Raw genomic sequence first — 15,749 nt, forward strand, 5'->3', positions numbered from 1 at the left:
TCAACCAAAAAAAGTGATGATTAGTTGCGTAGAGTAGGCAGATGGAGTGCACGAAATTAGATCACTTCTTAGCAACGAAAGAATAACCACTCTATCCCCACCCCTCTCTTGATAATAGCTTCAAAGTGAGAGCCAAAACGTAGAGAATTTTCAAAATTCCAACGCGGTTCAACCCATGAACGAAGTTCTTCTGTTCGTATGTGGTGATTTGATTTTCACTTATTCCTTTTTACAAAAATTAAATGTTCTAGATAAAAATTGAATAGATTCTAGTTAATTGATTTTTAATTTTGTTTTTTCTAATTACACTGATACATGGCGACAATATAATAAATATGTTTGCAAAAATTTAGCACAAAAGTCGGTTATATATTTACATAAATAAAGGCTCATATATTAAATTATTTCCACTGCCGATTAGAGGTATGTCTGTAAATTTCAAGTTATGTGTTATAGAATGCCATTCCTAACTATTAAAAATTCTTGATATATTTATAGTAAATAAAAATGATATGGACAATTTCTACCTGCAATTAAAGAAAATATTTCTAATAACTATTGTTACCTTCAATATAATATTCCGGACCAAATTGTTCAATTAAGAAATATATAGAATACGGAAACAACAATTAATTGACAAAAAACTCATAATGATTTACACATTTCATGAATCGATCCAAAAACGACGAACATATTCAAAAATTTGCCGTAATTATTAGGTATTTTACACGCACGGTATTGTTGTATTCATACTAATTACCGTATTGCAAAATAATGTTATCAAAGCCGTCAACGACGTACTGAATTTAACACGACTGTTGTTTTTGAAAACCAATAGAAAATAAGTAGTATTCAAGGTGTAATATATAAAACGAACGTTACAGGACTGTTGACTATTTCAATAATTTACTATAAACTACTTTCCATAATTGTAAATAGGCATACACATTTTATTTGTTAATAATTTTGAGGTTAGTTTAGAATATAAACTGATAACCCACTTTATGTTTTGAACTCAAATCTTAAATTTTCTACATAGAGTGTTTCAACAAAAAATGATCCCGCTTATAGGATAGGTAGAAAGCTGAGAAATAATTGGGGTTTATTCAGTAAAAATTTCCGTATTTCCATCGGCTTTCACGATAAACGGCGTCGAGAAAAAAAGTTTATATTTTTCACGATTTTGCCGAAACTACTGGCAACATTGTAATAAAATTATAAAATTTTGTATGAATATGTTTTGGATGCTTCCCATCCCATGATTTTATATCTGACTACCATAAAGGTCGCTAGTTACATGGTTTGTATCAAGTAGTATTGATGTTAGATTAAAAGTAATAACCGGAACTGGTATAAAAGTTATTGATTAAACACAACATCACAAGAATAAAATTAAAAGAAAAACTAAGAACATAGAATAAAATGTAACGACTTTTTATTCAAGATAAGACCACAATGTGTAGTCTATAAGATTAAAATCGCACCTAGGAGGCCAATGGATCGGAGCTTGTACATCTGTACCAATATATTGATTCAGAAAATGGTTACATAACCAACTTTTTATCAAAGTAAGGTGGAACTCCATGGTGCATAAAAAATAGAAATCTTCGCTTGTTTAGCTTTAAATCTTCCAATATCTCCAATAAGTTTGTTTGTTTAAAAAGCCAAGACATATTACCATTTAAATTATTAGGAAGAACGTGATAACCTATTAATTTGTTACTTAAAGCTGCTGTCCAACATTAACTTTAAATGAGTGTTGGTAATTTAATTTCCTTTTGACTTGTGGATTGTTATCACACCAGTAGTGTGCATTATTGGAGTTAAACATACCCTGGGGGCTATCTTCTTCTAATGCATTTTTACAGGTAAATCAACAACATCGACCAATGGCACCAAATGTATTTTTACTTGCTAAGTTTCTTCCAAGACATTCTTCTGCATAATGCGTAACAGTTTTAAAAAAATCATGGTTTCCAAAATATATTTATCGTCATAACTGTCAATAAATTACAGTTTTCCATAGCAAACTTAAAGAAATTCAAGATATCTTTATCATCACTTTATAATATCGGTTATTACTTCATAATTTCCAATTCAAAATGTTACGAAAACTGTACGCAACATAGAGCTTTACCAAGAGTGCCTTTTCAAATAATATTTAAATTTACTTGAAATTTTTATTAACACATCTAACCTTAAAACAGTTATGTTCAATATTACTTGGTATGAAGTACAATAGGGGTGATTCATTTCACGGGTGCTTAGTTATCTCACACTATGTCCGCCACTATGTCGTTGTGATCGAGGGATGGATAATAAGTGAATGCGCATTGCAGTTTAACAGTGTTAAATTGTGTTAATCTAATAATAATATTTATTCTTATTTCTATTAGTAATGAAGTGTTGTGAATAAAAGTAATTTGTAATTTGTAACGAGATATGTAAAAGTAGTTTTTGATGTAGGTATCCATTCCTAGATAGCTATGGCTATCATGTTGACTGTTGAGTATATAAAAATATCCTAACCGTATTGATTGTTTTGTAATAACGTGAGGCGAAATTAACCTTTATTCGAGCACCAAGCTACTTAAAATATATTAGTTTGGTCCTAAAAACTTTGATCTCGAAGAGAGAAGAGTGAGCGAAGAATTAATAAAGATAAAGACCGTGCCTTTGGTAATTGATAGTAGAAAATACTGAAAAATCATCTCCATATTTCCTCGAAGGAAGATACAACTACTTTCCTTATGTATTACGTCTCTTCCGAAGAACGTGGCGTTGATTCTCCATTTCTGTTACTAGCGACATCTCTTTCAAGGGTCAGCAGACCCTCGCTTATTAAGATCAGAAACAATATTAGAGATGAAAGTACTAATTATATTTCATAATCTCCGTGACTACGACTCGATTTACCTTACACGATTGGAAATAAGTATGCTACTAGAGATCATCTGCAAAAACCAAATAGCAGCATTACCTGTTCTAATGGGACGCATTGTGGTGTGCAGTTTTATAGTAAAATATTAAATTCATGTAGTTCAAACAACTTTCAAAATGGTATCGGGCATAAATATTGAATTTATTGTATTTTTTAATTTCTTTTGTTTTGGAAATTGACTTTGTTCAACTAGAGGTATTTGCGAATGACATTGAATCTTTCTAGAATTTGTTTTTTGAAAATCACTTATTATTTAATCACTTTTTTTAATACACAGATCACTAACATCTAAAGTACTGATAAAAGTAATGGAATTATAGTCAAGATTTGTACGATAATAAAATTTATATTGATTTTAAGAAATAATGACTAAAATGATAATTATTTTGTCACCAATGAATCATCTAATGTAACTTGAGCCAATTCTAATGTATAATATTTCACGAGGTACACATGCATCTTCCTCAAAGATTAAACGCACGAACTGATATTTTCCATTGATCTAGGTTTAATTAACATACAGAGCAATTGTGTATACACTCAAGAGAATTCGGCATTCTAAAGAGAATTACTCATTACTCAAGTGAGTGACTATTCGAATGAAGCGTTTCCTGGTGGTTGGATAGGAAAAAAGAATAAAAAGTGTGTATGGGAACTAACAAGTAACTTTTAAGAAGTATGTCTTGAGCATCTAGTTCAATATGGGAATTAAGAAAGTAAACAGCGTATGGATCAATACCACTAATAAACTTAACAGAATTTAAATCACATACACATTTTTTTGAAAGAATTTGCAATCGAGGACTGTAATTAAACATGTGGGGATGAATTTTTTATATAATATTTCCATCGCAGTTGACTATTCTGGTTTCAGAAAAGGGCAAAGTACTCACATCACATTATAATAAATCACACAGAAATAGACTATGTTTACACATTGAATTTATTGATATGGAGAAGACGTTTCATAGAGTATCAAGGGAAAAAGATATTCCGTAACAGATGATTCAATGTTAAGCTGATAAGAGCTATTCTAAGTATATTAAAGAAATCGAAAAAATGTGTAATCAGCAAACACAAAATTATAAATATTCCTCAGAAAAGAAGGACTCGACCTCCAATACGACCACCTACAAGATGGTATGAAACCTGAAGAAGATAATCCCTGTCCAACCAACAGCGACATTCTTTGAACTCTATTTGATGTATTGATATTATCTCATCGGCTCCTCTAATACTTGTATCAATGGGTGAAATTAAAACCAACTGTCATCATTGTATCCTCTACCTAATTCATTTCTGATGAAAATGAAGATCTATCACTAACATTTTAGTATGTTGCACTACAGTGGAACACTCGTAATTCCGTGTCCCCATTGGTAACATGCTTCTGGCATTTTTCATTGAAATTATTGTGAATACTTCCAGACGTTTCAAATTAACAATTTTTATAACTGTCGAATACTAGATATTTCTATTCAGATGTCTGTTGTTAAAAATAGCTGGCGCTTCTCGATGAGTTTTATAATTATCTCCCACAATCAAAACTATTTCAATTTTATTCTCGTAGAGGCGCCATGTCTTGAATTTAATAAAATAGAGATGTTTGTTATCAAGGCATATCAAACTAAATACGAGGTCTGGACATTAAATAATGAGACTGCGCGCCTAGAGGGCGCCCTAGACGGATGGGATAAAAAACGAGTACTGCGTTAGGTATCTAGATATCTTGTCTATGCACGTCTCAAAACACGTTTCCGTAACTATTATAGTATTTTTGTAGTAGCGGTTTGAAACGAACGTGTTTTTTCTCGTGCTGAAAACCATGTGTGATGAAAAACAGGGGCAACGTATCAATCTCAAATTTCTCGTTAAGTTTAAAAAAAAAATCCGACTGAGTGCTATAAATTGTTGCCAGAGCAGTTGTTGTGTAAGCGCTTTAGTGAGGGCCGAGAGAGCACTGAAGATGACCAGCGCCCAGGTCGCCCTGTAATTGTTTCAACTCCTGCAACAATGACTAAAATCAACCAAATTGTGCGTGCAGATCGTCGAATGAGCATCCGGATGATTGCCGAGGCTGTAGACGCCCATAAAGAAACGGTTCGAAAAGTTCTTGTGTCAACGGCTCTGCTCAGATTTCCCTGAAAGGTTAAAAAAAGATCTGCTTTGAAAGGGACCCGATTTGAGTCGATGGAAGCGGTAAACCAAAAATGACAGAGCTTCTAAAAGCACTCACCAAAGAAGACTTCCAGCACTTCTTCGATCAATGGAGAAAACGCATGGAAAGGTGTGTGGCGAGGGGAGGGGAGTTTATTGAAGACGATCATTAGAATGTAGAATAATTTTGCTAATTAAACCCTTTTTCGTAACCAGTCTCGTTATTAAATAGCCAGACCTCGTATGTATTAGTAAATGAGCAATGTTGAAATAGAGCAGGCGGCAGTTGTATAATATTGGGTAAAATGGTTTAATATTTTTTCACAGCTATCAATATTGTCGTATTTCACTCAATTAAAATTTATATTTCTGAAGAAAACTTTTATAGCGCTTAAACATTTGATGTTTCCATATCGAACTTAATTGGATATAGTATATAAAAAAAGGAATAATAAGTGGTAATATAAAAATTTAGTGCTACTTTTGTCTATAAAATTAAGTATGGACTGAATTCCTCAATACTTTCCTAATTGAAATAATAGGACGTAGTTTACTAATTTAATCCTTTCTATTCAATAAAATATATAGGTGGTTGTACTTTCACTCCAATCTGAATGATCTATCTATACCTTCACTTCAATAGAGCTATGCCGAACATATATGGTATATGGAACATATATAAGAGACGGTTCTATTTTATTCGCTTTTTCTCCAGCAATTCGTTATATAGAAAGCGAAGGATCATACTTATTTAGTTAGAAATTATATATAATTTGCCCAAAACATGTAGTGTTCTCTCCCATACGTGCTGCAAATCTTTTATTGTGCAGGTAGCTGGACACTGGATCATGTGGTTCACAGTCTTCTACACAATTACTCTATTCTTGTTATCTTCTGTTCAAATTTACCATATTAGCACTGGATCTACCAGCTTCTAATCTCAACCAATTTAGAAAATTTCACGACATCTTTACATCATAATGTTCTTTTAGTTTTTCAGAATTTCAGCCCGGCATTTTCCTCGGTTATTTTGTTCGTATCATTAAGATATATTTCGCATGGCCTGAGTTTCACCAAATAAGCCATGCATATTCTTCTGTGGAAAACCATAACGCCATTGGGGGAGATCTGATGTTAGTAGATTGGCTGCCCCCCTATGATCCAGCTAGTTTTCTAAAGATACTAACACTACTGGAGACTTTCAACTTCATGTAATGCTTCTGTGTCGAGTTGTATTGTAATTTAATCATTGACCAAACGATACTAAGCTTACAAGTGACTACATTATTTCTTAAATGGAAAGAACGTGTTTGCGTTTTTGAAGGACTAGATTTGAGAGAATTTTAAGGGCGATTTTGAGATTGTTTTTCATTTATCCAACTTGTTTGACTTGTGTGGCTAATCAAGTTCATGAAGATAAAAATTAGCAGTGGTTGTTCTTGAGAAGGAAGTCATAATGAGTTTTATCAATTTGGATCGATAGAGGAGACTTAAAGATCAATAATTATACTTGTTCGCATCAAGAACTGATATACCGATAATTTTTATTAGTATAAATGAATTTTGGAAAAATCGATTAAGATTATCGGTGCGTACTGAAAACACTTCATCACGATCTCAAGGTAATACCATAGAAGCCTTGAATAAATAGCATTTTAACTGTAATTCTGATAAGGTCTATCATAAATTGTTCCAGATCAGTTGAAATATCGTTAATAGTGAGTGATGCCTTTAATTAAAGGCCAAAAATAATAACATTGCGCGCGCGGCATGATAAACAATTAAAGATTGTGAACTCTATGAATGAATGGATAAACGGTATCTATCCGATTTGTGTAAGATTATGAGAAATGTAATTACCGATGAATGTTATTCATTGTTGAAAGAGGACGTTGAATTATTTGTTAATAGTTAGAAAGGATAAGAGAGAGAAGAAAAATTGTTAGAGAATGATTATTTCAATTAATACTAGGTAATTACCTAACCTAACCTAAATCAAGGAGCAAGCACGGAGTTATTAACTAATTGTAATAATTGTACTGAATCGGGTTAAGTTCGGTTGGGTAATTATTTATTATTAATTTGTATAATTACTATATAACTATGTTTTTCCTCTCTAATTCTCTCTAACGATTCTTTAAGGATTAAAAAAAAAATTAATCGTCCAAGTCTATTTTTACAGCACCAGGGAGTTGAATTGACTCTTTCTAAAGATTATCTATCTAACAATAAGTATTAACGAAATTTTAAAATAAATAAATCAGGGGGCTAGCTTCGCGGATATGTATTAGCGTCATTAATGTTAAAGTTAAAAGATAACTTACCTATTCTATTATTATAAAAACTAAACATCAATTTACACAAGCAATGACACGTATTACATAACAACTATGTACCTACTTTTTATTAAATATCGACAAGGTACCCTATATTCCGGCATTATAATTCTTATCAGAGAAACACAAATTGATAAATATTGTTATCTTTTTATCTAGTTGATAGGAATTCGCATCTTTTTGTTGGTAGATAAAAGTTGATTGCATTATACAAAAGAAACAAATGATATTTCGGAAACAAGCAAATTGTTTCTGCCATAAGGTTGGTTCATAAAGGCAGTGAGATTATAAAGTAACTCGACTTGCTAACATTTCGATTCCTGTTCAGTAAACGCGTTTACTCTAAAATAGTCTATTTACATATTTTTGGGCATCGCAGTTGCCGAACGTTACATCAACGATAACATAAATAGCAAGTTAGAACGAGGAAGAAAAAATTATAAGACTAACTATACCACACAAAGTGCAGATGAAATTACAACTACCTCAGCAAGTACTACTTATAATTCGACGGGTAAAGAAAATCCACATCTAATTTCTAATAACCGTAGTAATAATTATTATTGTATTCACAAAAATTAATTATACGTGATTTAGCATTACCGGTCCGTTTGATAATTAAGTATGACCAAGCAGAAAAGAAACGATTCATGTTAGGACAAAATATGTATCCAAATTGCAATCAAATTACCTGAAATGTACTTTAGAGGATTGTGAAGCATTTTTTGAAGAGCTAGATATAACTAAAACGACCTTATAACCAGCGAATCACAACCGAAGATGAGAAAACTCTAGGCTGTATCTAAAGAATTGCAGAACATCCTTGTAGATCCAATCAAAAAAGTTTATTAGAATGATATTCATATAGGATTTTACTGTAACATTATAAATAGGTGAAATGAATTTTATCCTCGGGCAGCCAAAAAAGCCCAAGAGGAAACTCCTCAATTCGCCTTTCCGGCTGCTAGGAACAGTATACGAAGACATCTGAGGAATATACCTTCTTCTCCCCATATCCATCAGATAATAAATCTTTCGCATATAATTTGTCTATCGTCAGTTTTGCAGGTTTTCTGCGGTTTCCCTTTAACCTGGTGAACCGGTTTCCCAGCCAAATGGCCGACGATAGGGAACAAGCAGCCGCATCTGTACCATTAAATCTAAATTTGAAATAGAAAAAAATATATCCAGACCGAAAAGAGCTGGTTTGGCTTAAACCAGCACTCTCTTATCGTCTTCTTCTGGCCAATTGTCATTCGCTTTTCCTCCTTCCAGCCAAGACAACAAGCACAAGCACATCCCCACGCAACCACCACAACCACAGTCCTGCAGAGGAGCAATTCCTATATCAGGGCAATCCCAACAAACCTTTCTTCTAAAAAAAAAAATTCACTTATCGTACTTAAAAATAACCGAACGAATCTCTCTCTTTTATCCTCACCAAGTAATGGAATTTCGTGAAACCATAATGGAAAACTCTCGTTTTACAAAAAAGAATATTTTCCAATAGAACCAGGTTAATGTTGAATGATAGTTAATCGCCATAATTCTAAAGATTCAAATATATTTTTTATCTTTCTGTTTTTCGGCATAATGAATGAGGAAAATCATAAAATTAAATCCGTGACCTATAAATGTGGGTAGGATAAGTTTTAAGGATTGGATTTTAAAAACAAATGGATAACCAGCAGAACAGATTATCAAATTTGATTAAAAATATTACAAGGAAAATAGTCGAAAATGTTTGTTTTTGGTGAGTCATAAACAATTGATTTGGTAATAGAAATAAGTGTTTTGATATAAAAGATTAATTGATTAATAGGTAAATTAATAACAAGTATTTTTGTATCAGGTGTTCATGGATTCAAATTAGGAATAATTTTCAATAATTTCTATTAGATAAAACAACCACTGAGTTTTCTATTTTTACGTAACACCTATTTATTCTTCTCATTTTTTTTAAAATTTAGTTAGATTGAGTTTGTGTTATTTGTAAAGGTGTAATGTAATTTTATAGTTTATTTTTCCCTAACTTCTTAGAAAGTTAGACCAATTGTTTTAGGGTGTTCTGTTGAGTGGTTCAAGCCTTGGATTTTCTGTTTATAAGAATGTACAGGTTACTAAAAAACTTGTAGATTATACCTCATTCTCTGTTAAATAATTTGTTTTATTCAAAGAAATCGTGTGAACCACGTTTTTCTTTTCATTCTTGTAATAAGTATGCGTACCAAGCTTTTACAAAACTTTATTATTTCCTAACCACAATAAGTTTCTTAAGGAATTAGATTAATTGTTTCTGTGGATTGATGCAAAGGTTAGATCTGCGATTTTTTCATTTATATTGTGAATGGTTGTTGCTATATTAATGTATTATGTTGAGATAGAATTACCATTTTCTTCTCAGGAAGTTAGATCAATTGTTTTTAGTTGTTCTGTAAAGTGGTACAAGCCTTGGATTTCCTTTTTTTTTAGTTAAAGAGTAATTTCTTGTCTCTATTGTATTGAAATAGCATACCGCTTTCTATTTCCTTAGAGTGTAGAGGTTACTGAAGAACCTGTGGATTATATTCTCCTCTTTATTATAATTTATTTCATTCATACATTAGAATAAAATGGATGTTTGAATCTACTTCGGAGAAGAGAGTTTCGAATTTGGTACTGGAAAGGAGTTAAGTATATAGTGGGGACCACTGAATCGATTATAGCGCTCGATGTGGTCAAATGATCGTCAAATCATGCTCTTAAAATAATGAATGAGAGATGGTTTATAATAGTTGTTCAAAACAAAAATACAGGCAGGAACAGTGTAGATTTTACATATTTCCAATAGTTAATTAGAAAGTGGATAAAAGAAATAAATAGATTAATTCCGTGAAGAGAAAAAAGTGAGTAATGTATGGCCTTATTCTGTTATATATTTATTAGTTGACTTTAAAGCGTTTAAAATAGCCGAAAAAATAATAATTAAAAACACTCTGTATATAATTATAAGTTTCAGGAGCTAGAGCAAGATAACTATTGATGAACAAGGGAATAAAGTGATCTGATTAAATATTTGCATTGGTATAGAATATGTCCTCTCCCATACGGTTCGCTGTATCGGGAAAATGAGTAATGATTGTGTGGTCGTGATTTGTATTGATTTAAATACACGCTTTAGTATATATTTCTATTAATTGTTTTATTTGAACAAAAGTAGATAAATTTTAAAATTATAACGCGGTTCAAGCCCAAAACCTGGTATATTATCTCATAATTCACAACGAAAAGCATGTATTTGTATCTACTGCAAGCTTTATCACATAAACACAAGTAAGAGTAAAATTGTAATTGAAATAAAAATTATATAGATATAGTAAAAATATAATTGAAAAATGATTATGAAAACTTAAGATTTTTATATTGTGTTTATCAATAATCAAAAGCTTATTACGTATAAATCATTTATATAATTATTTAACTTTTGATAATCTGTGTCTCGAATTAAGATTTTTGTCATTCTAAAAGCAAATTCATGTTTTTCATTTTATTTGTTCAAAGTAGCTGTTGGGCAGTTTGATGATTTTAATATTAGGCAAAAATAAGCAGAAAGTCTTTCGTTATAATAACATAAATAACCAAGAGGAATGATCATCGTGTCTTCAAAGATGAGTAACGAAATTAATTCTATTGTCAAGTATTTAAGCTTATGATCAGTATTAATTTATACTTGTTTATTAAAGCCACCTCACAATTCTTAATCAATCAATCAATCAACAGAAGTCTGACTAAATTTGCCTAGGTGGAGACATAGAAAAGGCTCTTGACAGCAAGGATATTGCTCTGACAGCATTCATCGAAGGAGATTTTGACAACAATTCACATCAGTGCATCAAAAGGGCGCTAAAAGAACAGGAAGTAGAAATTCCCGCACTTCCACTTCTTCTGTGGTCATTAGTTGTGGACAAAATCATCACTAAACTTTGCAGCCGTGGATTTATAGCTAAGCGCATGATCTAGTAGTGGTAGTAATGGGCAAACATGAAGCATGATCGGCTCTAAACACAATCAAAAACTGGGGTGATGAAGACCAGCTCTCGATCAACCGCAATAAAACAACACTAGTTACACTCTTTATCTTATAGTGAGGAGAGAGGCATTTGGCGATGCTCACAGGCTAATCAAGACAGTAGAATTAAAGACAGGAAATATGACAGGTAACCTTAAAATCTTAGAGCTGATAAAGCTAGACAGCAGTGACAAACTAATGGAACGAATGTACAACATGCTGGACAAAGATACCCCATTCTAAATGGTAATTAACGACCGCCAATGTGCAAATAAAAATCTTTCACAATTTCGAAATATATCTCTATACTACACAGAATGTTGGAAGCTAGCGCAAGTAGCTGGGTAGGGCATTTGTACTCCATAACTATAGGAACTTCAATCACCATTTTTCAGGTAAAGCTGCTAGCAATAAACAAATGTGCTCAGGAGTGTTTGTGGATAGAAACCTTCTAAAACGCACATCCACATTCTTTCATATAAACAAGCGGTCTAATACGGGGGTGTAATCAAACTCTAAAAGCACTAACTAACAAAAACTAAGTAACCCTAACGTAGCTACTAGACCACCAGGGTTTATCAGGATATGAGGAAACAGGCAGAGTTTTCAAAAAAAGGTTCCGTATCCAGGACCAGTGCCCTACTGTGGCCTCATAGGATGCAACATCAATAACGAATTGATCGTATGGCTAAAGAATCAGCTGGAAGTTTTACTGAAGAAATATTCCAGGCCTAAGTCAATTCATAATTATATAAGCTAAGAATTCTGAAGAACTTCTCGTGATGACCAGAAGTGACATGATACTGGTGGCCGGTCTTCGGACAGGTTACTGTTCCGTCGGATACCACTTTAAAGCGATAGGCATGGCAAAGAATGACAACTGTAGATTCTGAGAGCAAGCCATGGAAACAGCAGAGCACCTACTGCTAAGTACCTTGAACCCACACCTGTGGGACACACAATAGCTTCCTTTGGGAGGATTCTATGTATTTTGGAAAAAGGACAATAAGATATAGCGTCTTGTACAAAATATCCTATAGATATATAATTAGTATTCGGATTCACTGAACATCAAGAATGTATGTTCGACATTGAAATATTAGTTTTTATCACATTGTCTACTCATATTGGGAATTTTTTCAAACTGTCTGGTCATAATGATACACTAATCCTCATATATATATATATATATATATATATATATATATATATATATATATATATATATATTCAATGGATTTATTATTTTGTTATTAAATTATTCAATTAATTTGAAATATATTTTCTTTTTATGCTAATGTGGCGTTTTCGAAAAAAGCTATCTCAATTTCATATGAGCAATCATCTCCTGAATTTTGCCGCAGGAATTTAGAGAGACCCCATATATAATAGCAAGAAAAGTTATTAAATAATCTGAAATAAAATTTCAATTGGGAAAGTAAAAGCTGCTCTTCTTCGAGTTAATCATTTCTCTACAACATCGTTTGATTATTCATGAAGCTCATTATTTTCGATTTTGATAAATTTTCCCACCAAAAAATTCTCATTCAAATTTAATACCTCGTTAAAATATTAACGTTTGTTTATACAGTGTAAAAATAGTTCAATCTATATATACTTCTTGATGGGTGAATAAATTTCAGTCCTGTTTCTTGAATATACCTTATAACATATAAATTTTACTCAAAATTACTATACTTTGTGCAAAGTTAGTTACTTGATATACGAGGATTCTCTATTTCTAGAATTCTAGTGTTTACAATATAATCAACTTTATTAAAAAAAAAATAAAAATATGTGTGTCGCTCTTTATATTTTTCGTCGATATTGCATCATAATTCAACTATTGCATCAATATGTAACTTTGTATGATCGATTCAAGATGTCAGCACAGGAATCATTTTTAATGGTATTCATGAAAAATTCTCTGAGTATGATTATCAACTTTTTGATATTTTAATAGACTAGTATTATATATAATAAACTATTTACACATGAATTGGGAAATACAAGACAAAAATTTATCTTAATGAGACTTGGTTCGCTAGTATTGATGAAGCTTGGTAATGTCGGTAGATCTAGGCTGATAGTCTAGCAACCTTGAAGGCATTGAAAACTACTGAGTGCACGTCCAAGCTAGTATAGGTGTGTAAACAAACTTTAAAAGCATTAGGTACTAGGCATAAAGTCACCCTAAAGTGGCTACTAGGCCAGCAGCCATCATACAATGAGGAAGCACACATTTTTGCCAAAAAAAAAAACAGGAAAACGAACAACACAACAACTAAATGAACGGATGGCTTGGGGATCAGATTGAATCTTATTGAAAAAACACTTCAAGCCTTATAAAATTCAAAAAATACATGACCATATCAGCTAAGAAGACTAGGGAACTGCGTGAGGTATTCAGAAACGACATTAGACTGGTGTTCGGTCTTCTGATAGATACTGCAGAGGACAATAACTCCTGCCCATTTCACCGAAAGGTTTAAGTACCTCTAAGGAGTAGCTCTAACACTTTAGGAAGTGGAACAAAACAATCCCGCTTTTGGGAGGAGCCTATGTATTTTGATGACAGAACAATGAGATGTAGAGTCATGCACAGACTATAATGCAAACATTCTAATGGCTTGGTAGATAATTCAAGGAATTGTTGTATGCCATTATCATATTTTATGCGTAAACTCATAATAATAATACATGTAAGTAGCGAGAATGGTTGTTTCTTGGTACATTAATGATATCACCTAAACAAAAAATTCTCAGTCGGTTAAAAAGGAGATATGACTGCTTCATCATTTCCTTCCTTCAAATTGAATCATTATGAACAATGAGTTTTACCATTAGCGGCGAAAGGTGAGAATAACAAATAATTAAACGAAACATGATGACTTTTCAACATTTATGACTTCCATATGTATATATACCTAAATGAATAGTTGGTTGAAATTACTAAACACTATATTTCTAAAAATATATTAATACAGATGAAAAATTATCAATGTATAACTCTTTGGTTTCCTAACGGAGCCAAAAATTCACAAATAGACATTTAGATGTATTTAGTTTTGGTTATAAAGATCTAGAAATATCTTTCGTACGTCACTCGTCGTCTTAACGTTTTGCGAGACACCAATTCAATGTAAGCAACCAAAATCACAATCATCGAGACCTGCATTTATTAAACCTTTTTTATACAAATACTTTTTTATGACGCTTTCAGAATTTTTGCAGTCTTGTGATAAACTGTTGGTACCAGTTGCGATTGACCCAAGCTAGTTGTATGAATTTTTCATTGTCAGATTTCAACAGAAGTTGCATAAGTAGTTACATGCTCCAATACATTGAACATAAGCTCTTAAATATTTTTAATATCAAATTATTTAATAACAAAATTGTTCAATATTGATAGATGAAAATGAATTACCTCCTTATCCACCACATTTTCTATATCTGACATCCTTTGCGACAACAGGCTGTTTTCAGGGTTTACAAAAATGCTCCAAGGAGAGAAATATGATTCAAATGAGGAAATTATAAAAGTTATAGAAAAACAGTTTCATTGAAATTCCATAGAGATATTGGAAAAGCTTTGGACTTTGGACATTCATGAACAAAATATCTTAACGAATGAAAAAATGTTTTTGTTTATAAATTAATTAATCAAAGTGCCATTTTTTGGGAATTATTTTACAGATTTACGGTATATATTTAAATAGCAATTCAACTGAACAAATCAGTGAATTCATTCTATGGTTGAATGAAATTAGAACACAGACGTCCTTCACCTTGTAACAGCTATAACATTAAATTATTCTTTTTTGATCAATAGCGTACGTAATGCAAGGACATGAAATTGGTATAGGAAGTTAAATTTGCATTAACTGTCGTTACATACAGAATGATTTTTATGTCGACGAATTATATTTTCATATTCTAATAGATTTTGCATAGCTGTAATAATATGAATATATACTGTGCGTCCATTGAGTAACGCAATAATTCATTATTATCTAAGTGAAAAATAGAATTAGAAATTTCCCAGACAGGCCGATTTCAATTTCCTGTTGTTTTGGAAAAAATTGAACATGGTATGAAGTTTATAATATGTGTTTTTTTGTATACTTATACAGTATAAAAACGACGATAATCAGTTTCTTCTATTTATTATACACAATGATGTTAGGTATAAAATATTTCAATTTTTCCGACGATATTTATTTTTTTCTTCTTTGTTAAATGAACTAGCAAGTGATCTTGAGAAGTT

General features: G+C 31.8%; 1 protein-coding gene across 3 annotated transcripts in view; it reads right to left on the reverse strand.

Annotated features, from left to right (window-relative positions):
* LOC130901822 (uncharacterized) overlaps positions 1–15,749 on the reverse strand; it is a 66,583-nt gene that overhangs the window by 38,948 nt on the left and 11,886 nt on the right. The window contains exon 1 of one of the 3 annotated variants that reach the window (XM_057813436.1): positions 7,423–7,541. The exons of 1 other annotated variant lie outside the window; for it this stretch is intronic. The gene's annotated coding sequence lies outside the window, so the exon portion shown is untranslated. Of the gene's footprint in view, positions 1–565; positions 803–7,422; positions 7,542–15,749 lie in introns of those variants that run through there. One more of the 3 variants, XM_057813438.1, reaches the window with a different exon arrangement.

This window comes from Diorhabda carinulata, chromosome X, assembly GCF_026250575.1.
Source record: "Diorhabda carinulata isolate Delta chromosome X, icDioCari1.1, whole genome shotgun sequence".
Taxonomy (NCBI): domain Eukaryota; kingdom Metazoa; phylum Arthropoda; class Insecta; order Coleoptera; family Chrysomelidae; genus Diorhabda; species Diorhabda carinulata.